The sequence below is a fragment of the Ailuropoda melanoleuca genome, chromosome 8 (genome assembly GCF_002007445.2).
Source record: "Ailuropoda melanoleuca isolate Jingjing chromosome 8, ASM200744v2, whole genome shotgun sequence".
NCBI lineage: Eukaryota > Metazoa > Chordata > Mammalia > Carnivora > Ursidae > Ailuropoda > Ailuropoda melanoleuca.
This window is the reverse complement of record NC_048225.1, coordinates 54,917,961-54,931,741: the sequence shown is the minus strand read 5'-3', so window position 1 is coordinate 54,931,741 and position 13,781 is coordinate 54,917,961. Positions and strand designations below refer to the sequence as shown.

General features: G+C 40.2%; 1 protein-coding gene across 12 annotated transcripts in view; it reads right to left on the bottom strand.

Annotated features, from left to right (window-relative positions):
• Nucleotides 1–13,521, bottom strand: part of FAM168A (family with sequence similarity 168 member A) — a 171,498-nt gene extending 157,977 nt beyond the window's left edge. For 2 of the 12 annotated variants that reach the window (XM_034666375.1, XM_034666380.1), the window contains exon 1: nt 13,255–13,510. The gene's annotated coding sequence lies outside the window, so the exon portion shown is untranslated. Of the gene's footprint in view, nt 1–13,254 lie in introns of all 12 variants that reach the window. The other 10 variants (XM_034666373.1, XM_034666381.1, XM_034666378.1 and 7 more) reach the window with 9 other exon arrangements.
• Between the last annotated feature and the right edge of the window lie 260 nt (nt 13,522–13,781).

Sequence of the window (13,781 nt, the reverse complement as noted above, 5' to 3'; positions counted from 1 at the left end):
AGCATTAAAGCACTCGTGCAATTAAGTTTCAAGCTGAACTAGCAGCTTTTTTCATGAAACACCATTTTTACTTGAAAGAACAACTGGCAGACAAACTATGATTATTCAGACTTCGATGTTCAGTAGACATTTTTTCAAAAATGAACAATGTGAGTCTCACTGCATGGAAAACAACTGTCACTATTTCTTGCCAACGCTAAAATTTGAGCTTTCAAGCAAAAATTAGAAAAGACTTGTCTGATAAGATTGGTGGAAATATTAACTAATGTGATTTTTCTGACATATGCATCAACATTTAGAAGATCTGCCTAACTCAGTAAACCAATATTTTCCAAATGACCAATGCATAATGCTACAAAATCATGCACAGGTACAAGATCCATTAACAGCACAAAACAGACTGATGAATTTTAATGTAACACAGTACGAAAAGCTCACTGATATAGTTTCAGATTTTGTAACATAATGGACCTTTAAGAAACTAACAGTTGTCAGGAGCGCCTGGGTGGCACAGTGGTTAAGTGTCTGCCTTCGGCTCAGGGAGTGATCCCGGCGTTGTGGGATCAAGCCCCACATCAGGCTCTTCCTCCATGAGCCTGCTTCTTCCTCTCCTTCTCCCCCTGCTTGTGTTCCCTCTCTCGCTGGCTGTCTCTAATAAATAAACAAAATCTTTAAAAGAAAGAAAGAAAGAAACTAACAGTTGTCAAGTTTTGGTGTAGTATCAAAAAAGAATCTCCACAATTATCTAAAAAGGCAATTAAAACAGTCCTTCCTTTTCTTGCCACATATCTATGTGGGACTAGATTTTTCTTTATATACTACATACAAAACAATCAATTGCAAAACATTGAATGTAGAAGCAGATATGTATCCAGTCAGGTATCAACTATACTCCAATTAAAAATAACAATAATAATAATAATAATAAAAAATAAATATCCAGACAGTAAAAAGATTTGGAAAAATGTAAAATATTATTCTTCTAATAGTTCTGACTTAGGATAATAGAGTTACTTTCATAAAAATATGCTAATATTTAATAGGTTTGATATTTTTAAATAAGTTAATACTTTTTAAATTTCAGTTTTGTTTTGTTTTTTTTGTAATCTCTACACCCAATGTGGGGCTCAAACTCACAACCCCAAGATCAAAAGTAGCATGCTCTTCAAACTGAGCCAGCCAGGTGCCCCCAGTTTTAATTTTTAATACAGCAAATACTGATAGAGATAACCCACAAAGGAAACTCTGTAGTCTTCAATAATTAGCAAGAGTGAAGATACTAAAATGTTTGAGAACTACTGCTAATATAACGAGCAGGAACAATCTATTGCTACACACAGAACATAAATAAATCACAGTTGAGCACAAAAAAAGCCAGTCATACCTTTATGAAAAGCTCATATAGGCAAAAATAATCTATGGTATTAGAAGTCAGAATATTGGTTACATTGGAGGAAGGGGTAATGTTCCCTTTTTTGATCTGAGTGCTGGTTATACCTTCTGTGCACTTTTTTCTACAAAGGTTACATACATCTCAATACAATTTATTTTTTAATTCCAGTATAATTAACATGCAGTGTTATATTAGTTTCAGGTGTACAATACAGTGATTCAACAATTCTATACACTACTAAGTGTTCATCATAATAAATATACTCTTAATCCCCTTCACCTGTTTCACCCACCCCCCCTCCACTCAATACAATTTCTTTTTAATTTCTATGTTCTATATAAATATACACACATACACAATTCACCTTGGGCTCATCTACAGAAATTCTGTTAGCACTGGTTGGAGTGGAACTGGGCATGTCTTTTCTTTTTCTTTTTTTTAAAACAGCTCCTCTGGTGATTCTAACGTGTAGCCAAATACTACTCATCTGAGTAGGTTGAAAAATACTGACCTCAGAGTTTAAAACCAGGGAAGACCTTGGAGCAAGGCAAAGCAGGTTTTTAACAGAAGCTTCTCTTCTCTTGTTAGCCATGAAACCAAATGTAAGCTACTTTATCCCTACAAGCCTCAGTTGCTTCAGTTTCCTCTTCTGTAAAACAGGCACAATACCTTATACAGGGTAAATGTGACAATTAAATTATACAAGGGAGAGAGAATACCCAGCACATTATCTATTACAGATACTCAAATTTTGGGTTCCTTTTGTCTTTGCATCTTTATCCCCTACTAGTCCTAAGGCCAGTCAAATTACCCTCTTGCATCTTGATTTCTTCATCCTTAAAGAAAATAATGCAACGTGACACACCTATGCACTACAGGTCAAGTAAAATACTGTAACTATGTTCTCAGAAGTGTAACTATATTTACAGACAGAGATTTTTGCTATAAATTCAAAATGAAAGAAGGAGAAGGGCACGTTAGAAAACTATAATATGTAGGGGTGCCTGGGTGGCACAGCAGTTAAGCGTCTGCCTTCAGCTCAGGGCATGATCCTGGCGTTCTGGGATCGAGCCCCACATCAGGCCTCTCCTGCTGTGAGCCTGCTTCTTCCTCTCCCACTCCCCCTGCTTGTGTTCCCTCTCTCGCTGGCTGTCTGTATCTCTGTCAAATAAAGAAGAAAGAAAGGAAAGAAAGGAAAGAAAGGAAAGGAAAGGAGAGGAGGAAGGAAGGAAGGAAGGAAGGAAGGAAGGAAGGAAGGAAGAGGAAGGAAGGAAGAAAGAGAAAGAAAGAAAGAAAGAAAGAAAGAAAGAAAGAAAGAAAGAAAGAAAGAAAGAAAGAAAACAAACTATAATATGTGGGGTACCTGGGTGGTTCAGTCAGTTGAGCGTCTGGCTCTTTGTTTCACCTCAAGTCATGATCTCAGGGTGGTGAGACCGAGCCCCATGTTGGGCTCCTCAGTCAGTGCAGAGTCCACTGGAGATTCTCTCTCTCCCTCTCCCTCTACCCCTCCCCCTGGCCCTCTCTCAACTCACACATGCATGTGCTCTCTCTAAAATAAAATCTTAAAAAAAAAACAAAAAACTAGGATATGTGAAAATGATAAAACAAAGGCTAGAAAATATGAGCATCAGCAGAAACTGTCAAGCTTGAAGGACATGATCGGAAGGCAAATCAAGATCTTAATCTTCAGTCAGCCAGGGATTGAAATTTACTGTAAAAAATCTATCAGCCACAGCTCCTTCAAAATGTCCGTACCTGGGGTGCCTGGGTGGCTCAGTCAGTTGAGCTATCTGACTCTTGATTTTGGTTCAGGTCATGATCTCAGGGTCATGGGATCCGCTCCTCGCTCAGCAGGGAGTCTGATGGAGATTCTCTCTCTCTCTCTCTCTCTCTCCTCCCCCCACAAACTCTTGGCTCGCATTCTCGCTCTCAAATAAATAAAGGTGCCTGGGTGGCTCAGTCAGTTAAGCACCTGCTTTCAGCTCAGGTCATGGTCCCTGGGTCCTGGGATCAAGCCCCCTGTCGGGCTCCCTGCTCAGTGGGGAGCGTGCTTCTCCCTCTCCCTCTGTCTTCCATCCCCCACCACTTGTGCGTGCTCTCGCTCTCTCTCAGGTAAATAAATAAAATCTTTAAAAAAAATAAAACAACATAAATATTTAAAAAGAAAATGTCCATATCTAAGAAAAACACAATCTATATCATCATAAAAATAGGCATATTCTGAAAGGACACAGATACCTGCTTAAATAGAGGGAGGAGGGGGAGTTGTATTGGAGCTTTATAAACCCAAGTGTTCCTACAACATCTTCATACAGAGATCAGTGGCCCATTTAAAAGAATGTGAAACTTTTAGATAAACAGAGTAGTTTGACAAAAAAAGCTTCTGTATAATTGTTCTCTACACTGAAGATATGCATAACTGCCCAAGGCACTAAATTTTATAATAAATAAAACAAGAAATATGAACTTGCTTTAATCTCTTTAATCTTCAATATTCTACAACTTAAAGTTTGATTTTTGATAGCCTGTAAGTTAAGAAAGAAACATAAGAGGAGGAAAGAGGAGAAGTAGGAAGAAGATGGAGAGGGAAAGGAGGAAAGGAAAAGAAAAAGAAATAATAAAGACCACATGTGACCCACAGAGCCTAAAATATCTTTTACTGGGGCGCCTGGGTGGCACAGCGGTTAAGCGTCTGCCTTCAGCTCAGGGCGTGATCCCGGCATTATGGGATCGAGCCCCACATCAGGCTCCTCCGCTGGGAGCCTGCTTCTTCCTCTCCCACTCCCCCTGCTTGTGTTCCCTCTCTTGCTGGCTGTCTCTATCTCTGTCAAGTAAATAAATAAAATCTTTAAAAAAATATATTTTTTACTGAAAGCATGTGCCAACTCCTGAATATACCCTCTTGCTGTCTTCTACTTCGGAACCTTGCGCTATACACCATCATCATTACCAAACCTTTATCAATCCAATTAAATTCTAAATTCCATTCTAAATAAATTTAAAAATTACATCTGAAAAACACATATCACCTCACTCCTTATTAGAATATCATACTACTGGCTTGCCATCTAACCTTACTAGGTTCAGTACAAAAACTAAACACTCACTACTTGTGATGCACCCTCCAGGAGCTAAAACTCTAAAGATGACTAGGACACAGTCCCTGCCAAGAGTTAACTGAAGGAACAAACAAAAACAGTTAATTTACCTAAGAGAAAATTATGACAGAAGCTTGTACTGGATGACCCCAGGAACAAAATGGGGGCACTTATGGCAACCTTAAAGGTTCTGAAAGGTTCCTTAGGAGAGATGCACCCAACCCAGAGGGATGAATAAAAGGAAAAATGGCATGAACAAAGGTGTGAAATTGCAAGATATCTGTAGGAACAACATGGTACTCAGTATTATCAGTCATAGGAAGAGTACAGGTATGAGAAGTAAATAGGGACAGGTCACAAAAGGCCTAAGATGTCATGCTAAGGAGCTAGGATAGAAGGCCTAATAGTCATGTTAAGGAACTTAGACGTTAGAGCCAATAAAGGGACGTAAGCAAGAGAATGATGTGGACATATACATCCATTGGGTACACGTTCTAGCTGCTGAGTGAAAAGACAAGTTTACTAGATGGGTGATACAGAAACCAGTTACGAGGCTATTGTACTTGTCCAGGTGAGATCAGGGTCTGAACTAAGGTGGTACTGGTAGGAAAGGGGTGATGAATTCCAGAAATGCTTAGGAAGATTTATTTTTAGCTATGAGAGATACGGGAGAAGAAAAGACTAAGGGCACAAGAATAGGCAATGGGAAAAAGACAGTCTCTTTAACAAATGGTATTGGGAAAACTGGTCAGCTACATACAAAAGAATGAAACTGGACCACTTTCTTACACCATACACAAAAATAAACTCAAAATGGATTAAGGACTTAAATGTGAGACCTGAAACCATAAAAATCCTAGAAGAGAGCACAGGTAGTAATTGCTCTGACATTGGCCATAGTGAGATTTTTCTAGAAATGTCTCCTGAGGCAAGGGAAATAAAAACAAAAATAAACTATTGGGGCGAAATCAATATAAAAAGCTTCCACACAGCAAAGGAAACAACAAAACTAAAAGAGACAACCTATTGAATGGGAAATGATAATTGCAAATGACATATCCAATAAACAGTATTCAAAATACACAGTATTCAAAATACACACAAAGAACTTATACAACTCAACACCCACAAAAAAAATAATAATCCAATTTAAAAACAGACATTTCTCCAAAGAAGACATACAGATGGCCAACAGATACATGAAAAGATGCTCAACATCACTTATCATCAGGGAAATGCAAATCAAAACCACAATGAGATATCACCTCACACCTGTCACACAAGAAACAACAGGTGTTGGCAAGGATGTGGAGAAAAAGGAACACTTGTGCACTGCTGGTGGGAATGCAAACTGGTGTAGCCACTGTGGAAAACAGTATGGAGGTTCTTCAAAAAATTAAAAATAGAACTACTCTACAATCCAGTAATTCCACTACTATTTACCCAAAGAATACAAAAACACTAATTCAAAAGGACACATGCAACTATGTTTATAGCAGTATTAGTTATAATAGCCAAATTATGGAAGCAGCCCATGTGTCCATCAACAGATGAATGGATAAAGAAGATGTGGTATATATACACAATGGAATATTACTCAGCCATTAAAGAATGAACTCTTGCCATTTGCAACAACATGGATGGATCTAGAAGGTACAATGCTAAGTAAAATAAGTCAGAGAAAGACAAATACCATATGATTCCACTTATGTGTGGAATTTAAGAAACAAAACAAAGAAAAAAAGAGATAAATCAAAAAACAGACTCTTAACTATAGAGAACAAGACAGTGATTAACAGGGAGGAGGTCAGGGGAGGGAGGGTCAAATAGGTGAAGGGGGTTAAGAGTACACTTATCATGATGAGCACTAACATATAGAATTGTTGAAATCACTGTACTGTACAACTGAAACTAATATAACACTGTATGTTAACTACACTGGAATTAAAATTTTTTAAAAAGACTAATGGCACAGATTAATTAGCCAGTATGACTGGATGGAGTGCATTTAAGTTACAAAACTACAGGAAGGGATGATTTTAACTTTTTGTGTGGAAGGGGGTACAGAATGGAAGAAGTTAGAAGTAGAAGGGGAAAACGAGTTCTGTTTTGGACCTATTGAATCTGAGGACAATCTAAATGGATATATGTAGATGCCCAAAAGCCAATGAGATTTACAAGTCTGGAGCTCAGGAGAGAGCTCCAAGCTGGAGATATTTCATCAGCATACAGGTAGCAGTTAAAGCCAATAGAATGGGCAAGACTGCTTAAGGAAAGAATCTTAAGTTCAGTGAGCCAAGGAGCCAACCCTAAGGAATATCAACATTTACTAAGAAAGCAAAAACAATAAAGATCTCTTCTTAAATACCAGCTAGTTTCAATAGCCTCAAAAATCTCTTCCCGCTAAACAACAAACTGGGAAGAGCAAAAACCACAAGCATGTTCAGTAGTACAGCTTATCTAATGGACAAAGTAAAGTTCAATCAATTCAGTAGAAGAGGGCTTTCCAGGTAGGAGGAATAGCATACAGAAAGAACAGGAGCATGACAGTACAGTATATTTGGGGATTTACTTATTTGGTCTCACAGTAGGTATACATGCTAGAAAGGCCTTAAAAAGGGGTACAAACTAAGACCTACAGGAACACTGGGAGGGAATGATCAAGGAAGACTGTGGTTTGACTTCTTGACTTCATGAACCCTTCTTAAGCTCTTCCTCTGCAACACATCCAAATCTCTTTCAAGTCCCAGCTCAAGCATTAACTCCTCCAAGCATCTCTCTCTTCCCTGCTCCCCCAGGCAGATCAGGCCACACCAACCTCCACCCTCCCCATGCCCCTTGTCGTGCCCCCACTGCAGCACTTATCGTACTATGCTATGCTATGGCAACATGTAGCATATCTATCTCCCCAATAAATTGGCTTTAAACTCCTTAAGAGCAGGGAAATTTAATTTTTGCATCCTATACTTTCAGCACTCCTTCACTGCCATTTAATAATCACTCAATATGTATATGTTGCACAGATGTCTTAAACATATCTGACACGGACAAGACTACTAACTCTTTGGCATTGGAATGCACTGCAGTTGTGGATTTATGTTGGTTTGCTTTACTTATGATAATATTAAAATAAACGTATATCCTAAATGTAAAATGAGTGTGAGGAGATACAGCCCAGGAAAACACTGAATAACAAAAGGACAGCCTATAGGAAAAATTTAAACAATTCATAAGTAAAATAAAAATGGTAGTCAAAGCTACCATATTAAGCACCAATTATACATGTGCCAGTCAGGGTTCCAGGTTCTCTGTCCTTCTTATCTCATTTAACCCATACAACGAATCAACAGTGGAGTATTATCTCCCTTTCACATATGCATAGATAATTTTTCTCACTTTACTACTCTGTCTTGGTAATAAATTACAGGTAGAAAACGGAGTTTTGTCAGGATAATTAAGAGTAAACATTGTATACTGCATTCTCCACCTCAATATAGCCTCAATTAATTCCTTTTGAGATAGCCAGCACAGTTACAGTGGACCAAGTCCCATCAATTCACTAGGAGAAAGTCCTGTAGCACCTTCTCTGTCCCACTATATCCAACAATCTTCAAGTTTCAAGGGAGAAATTGTGAACTGTCCATATACTCCCTCCTCCAAGAAGAACCCTTCAGAAAAGCAATAAATCAAATATAACAAGCTTTTTACCTCTGTGTGGGGATTTCAATTTTGTAAACTAGGAGGAAAAAAAACCCCTAACATTTATATAATCCTTTACAGTTTAAAACATATTTTCACATTTATTATCTCACTTGAAACCCATTTTACAGATAAGTAAACTGAAGCTCCAACAGATTATTAATGAATTTGATTTCACATCTCTTAGACAAAAAATTCTTGGTGTTTAGGTTGCTGAATTCTGGTATGTATAAGTGAGGACTTCCTATTCATGGTACTCTGTGTACATCAGATGACAGACCCTCCTGGACAATCAGGAAAGGATCAATGTACTAGGCAGCCTTTCTGCAAAAACAAAGATGCACAAAAATTCAGACCAAAAGAATTAAGTGACTTATCAAAATATGAAAGGAAGTGCTAAGGTGATATAACAAAGAATTTTTATCTAGTAAATAAAGAACTGCCGATGAGGTAAAAGTTCTAAGAAAGTGCTGTTTCCAAGCTCACAAAGGCTATTTACCCCCTCCCATTCCTATTTTCAAGTATGACTGATCCACATCTGGATAATCTAATCAGCCATAAATGCAAACTGGCCTCCTCCTGCTTTCTAGACTACCCGTGTGTGTGTATATGTATGTGTATGCATACATCTAATATATATTTTTTTATTTACACATACATATAAATAAGAAGTATTGCTAGATAATGGGATTATAAGACAATAATTTTGCTTCCTTTTACTTTCTGTAATTTCCAATTTCTACCATGTGCATGTTATGGTGGAAGAAATAAAACTCTTTTAAAGTTAAAAAATAATAGATAAAAATAAAGCAAGTCACAGAAGAATATTTACACTATGAGTCTATTTATATAAAGCCGCAAAGGTAAAAAAATATATTGTTTAGGATATGCACTTGCTTGGTAAAACTTTAAAGAGAAGAAAGGGAATGATTCACACAAAATTCAGGAAAATGGTTACTTATGAGGAAGAGAGAAGGAGAGACATTGGCAGGGAATCACAAGAAGCTTTAAAGGCACTACAAATTTCCTTTTTAAGCTGAGTAGGACAAACACCGATCTTCAATTTGTTCCATTCCTTAAAGATGTATGTTATATGCGCCTTTAAACATATGGTTTAATTCACAATTTAAAAAGATACAAACAGGGTTGAGAAATCAGAATTTGGGAGCTGTAACTGCGACTTTTCCACTTACTGTGTAACCTTAAGCAAGTCATTTAAACCCTCAGAGCAGTTTTTCTTCTTATTTTATAGATGAGAAAGCTAACAGCTAAGACAAATGTTTAGTACTTTACTGATTAAAGTTCCTAGATTACAAATATGCAAATATGTAAACATGCAAGTATGCAGATAAACTGTGAGATGATAACACGAAGTAATCCCTCTTTAATAAATTATAGAACATAATACCAAAAACTCAATGGTAGGACAGACAAGGCTATTCACATTCTACTATCTTCCTATCTCATAATAATGGCAACAATATTTTTTAATGTGTACTATGTAACCAATCCATGATGTTAAATACTTTCCATGGATTATTTTGTTAAATCCTCAAAACAACCCTATGAAATTATTCTCTTATGCCCACTTTGCAGATAAGACCATTGTGCCCAAGGTCACACAGCTAGCAATGAATGGTGGACTCACTTCAGAACCCACACCTTTAACCATTAGCTATGCCTCACTTCTCTCACTATATTTAAATCATCTCTCTCCCGACAATGAAAACTCCTTTTTGTTCTTCATTTCCCCTGACATCTAGGAGGTAAAAGTAAATAAATATTGAACAAATAGTTCATCTATGTACAGTGTTTTCAGGTCACAGTTATTTTAGGACATGAACTGATTTATTTCCCTTAACAGACTTGAGAAGTGTAAAAGTTTTTGTTTGTTTTTACTATTTTAACCATATTTAAGTGCACAATTCAGGAGAAGTAAGTACATTCACAATGTTGTGCAACCATTACCACTAAGTATGAAAGGTTTTTAATGACTTTACTGAAATCACTCAGCTATCAAGTGGTGGAATGGGAAATTTGAACTCAGGACACTCCACCTCTAAATGCCCAGGACATTCATTACCAAGGGGCCTGTCTACCAGTACCTCCATCTGCTCTCTCCTTCTTACCAGAACATCAGAAGAATCAAACACACACTTTTTATACATTTCCACTATACAGGTGCCCACAGCTGTGAGGGGGAAAAATCCACCAAGACACTTCTCCCAAACGATTACTTTTCATTTTGAGCTTTCAAAAGCCAGAGCTTTAATATAAATATCTCATCTTTAGCTCAAGCCGGCAGATCCACAAAAGCAATGTCTGGACCCCAGAGTAAAGTTAGGAGGAGAAATGCTTGCATTAGTTAGATTACACTCTCATTGAATTACAGGTAACTGCTCAAACCTGGTTTTTATTATAATAAAGCTTCCTTATAACAAAACACTTTTGATTCCAAGGATAAGGCCAACCTTCCATCATTCTGCCCATTTTGGAACTACCAAAAAAAAAAAAAAAGGATCCTAAATATTGGGCATTTTTATGTGTTCAACTATCAAACCAAAGAAAATCGTTTGTTTACGACCTGAACTCTGAAGCTTGAACAAAAACAGAATCATTCGATCCTGCTGACGCCAATTCTATCCTCTTTACATCCCTCCCCATGTTTCCTCAGTCTGAGCTCTAATCAACAGCCACTTCATGTTTAACATATCATAGTTAATGCAATTAAGTGCAGAAAATTGTTTCCCTAAAGCTGTTTCCCCCAGTCACACCCCTCTCTACATTCCAGCATCACCATTCTGCCATAAGAATGAACATATCATGAAGCTTTAAATAAAATTGCTGATGAATAGATGGAGACATTGTTGCTGCAGTTAATGCAATGTGCCTACATCAACACCAACCCCTAAAAAATCAAATTAAAATGATTCTATATGCTTTACTTATCCACATCTGACAGAATTCTGACCGCCTGAATTCCTTTAGAAGAAAATTCAATCTATAGAAATATAGTCCAATTATTTTAAATCTTATCAAGTAATACCAAAAGAGAATCAAATGAAAAACTCCATCAATACCAAACCATTTCACCAATGAATATTTATGACATTTCCATATTTCCTGTCTTCTCTCTGTTTACATAAAGCAGTGGTGCCAAGATTCATCTCAGGATTATTAGCCTGCAATACAATGATGGGCCTAATTGCCTTGCAAACCAGGACACCAATAAATGGAGTCTTCAGACAATCAATTTTAAGAGGAGGGGGGAAAAAAAGGCCTAAGCTCTTTCTACATACGTGCACACTGCCTGACTAGGAAATAAATTCAGCCTCATATTTTTCAGTTTCATTCATGGGTTCTCAAGCAAAGAACGCTCCCTTAAATACCTCAAGCTCATCAAATCTATTTAATTCCAAATTCCAGGGCTAATTTTTAAGTGCACTAAGGGGAGGGCGGAAAGGAGGAGGCAGAGACAGCATATAGAAAGATATCTATCACATTCCCCTTTTATCTTCTCCACCTTCAGTTCAGGAGCAGATTTTTTCCCAAAACTTTCTTTTTATGATAAATGAATAAAAACATCTTCCCCCTGCTTAATTCTACTTTAACTGAAGCCCCTCTTAACTTTACCCTTTGGTTTGATTTACTAATGATACTAATACAAATGAAACAAAAAAGACTGAACTAACAGCTTAAGAGGTCCTCTAGGAAAGACAGTCTTTAATGCACCTTCTCTGTTCCCTGCAAAGTCCCCTCTGATTACTGTCCCTCCCCCAACCACAGCCTTCAAAGCTGTCCATTTAAGTCCAACCCCTTACCCTCTTGTGTCTCTTGGAGGACATCAGAATTCCTCCTCTCTAGAATCATCCAATGCACCTCTTCCCAGCCCTGCTCACTGCCCCACTCCATCCTCCCTGCCCTATCTATATCTACAACTCCAGGTTTCCCATTCCTTAAATGGCCTCTTTGCCACCTTACCATCAGCAACCACCTCTCCAGTCCTACCAGTTCATCTCAGACACTCTTTCGCCAAAACTCTCTCTGCCACCTTGGCCAATGGACATTTTCTTAAAGATACCATCCCCCAACCTTGTTCACCACCTGCCACTGTTCTTTCAGGGAGTCTAGCCCAGCAGCGCCTTCTAAGCCCTCTGCCTCAAGCCTGCACTCAGGGAGCCACCATGCCTATTCCAGTGGTTCTAAAATCACTCTAAATTCCATCATCCCTTGTGCCCCCCTCCAATTTCAATCTCTGCCTGCCCATTTTGGGCCTAACTTCTAATTTACCCCCTCCTGCCAGCTCACCATCACACTCCTCTCATTGAAAGTCCCACCCCCACCAGCTCCTATTCCAACCTCCATAAGCACTCCCCAGAAAAACCCCAAATTCTACCTCCTCTTCTCTCCTAACCCACGCTATTCCATAAGTCTCCACAAATTCCACCACCCAGAGATGGCGAACGCCCACTTCAAGCTCAGGTCTCAACCCATGCCAAGCCCCTTACTCCCAGCTCCTACCACCTCCATCAGCCTGCCTTAGGTCCACCCCAAATTCCACCCTCATGAATTAACACCCCTCCCCCAGGGTCCTATCCAAACCTGCAATCCCACTGTCTATTGAAATCATCCCCCCACCACACACCCGGGCTGGATCGCAAGCTGTCAACTGCTCCAAGCCAACCCCAAATCCAGCACCCTCATTCAGTCCCCTCCCCCATTAAAAGCCATCCCACTCCACTCTCATCATCCATCTCGCCCAAAACCATCCCAAATTCCACCCCGACCTCCCAACCTCACGCTCCTGTCCCATATCGGGTCAATCGCTATTAAAAGTCCCCTTCCCTTGTCGCCCCCCCAACCTGCTTGGGTCCCACCCTCACCCCACCCCCAGCCCCGCGCCAGGACAAGTCTCCCCAGCCAACCCGCGGTTCCATCGCGACCTCAACCCCCTTCCCCCAACCCGCGCGGGGTCTCCGCAGCCCCCACTCTCATTCTCGGTAAGTACCACCGGCCCTGGCTCCGGGAGAGCGGACCAGGAGAGGTGGGGGGGGGTCTCCTCACCGGCTAGCCACTGCAGGCGAAGACGACGGCGGCGGCGGCGGAGGCGGCGATGCCCTTGTCTTCTCTGGAGGCTACGGTGGCGAAGCTCTCGCTCCCTCGCCCGTGTCCAGTAAGGTGGCGGATGGCGCGCAGGGAACGGGAGCCTCCTCCTCAGACTCGGCTCTGAATCCTCTGCAGTAGCCGACGAAGAGCCCGACGGGTGGGGGGAGGGGACGCTCGGCTGCGGGCGAGGGAGGAGGAGGTGGAGGGAGGGGGCGGGGGACCGCTAAGAAGGGCGGGGAAGGAGGAGCCTGCGCGGCGCCGCGACACGTCCCACAGCCTCAGAGCGCCGGGACCACAATTCCCGGCATGCCCTGCTCGGGCCTGCGGGTGGCCTGCGCGGCCTGCGCTGCCAGCCGCGCGCCTTATGCCGAGGGGCCGAACCCTTCCCGGTCATGGACAATGGAGTAAAGTCCACCATCCGCCGGCGACTTTTGTAGACTCAAAGACCGCTTGTGAAGAAAGCTAAATGCCATCCTCTCCAAGTA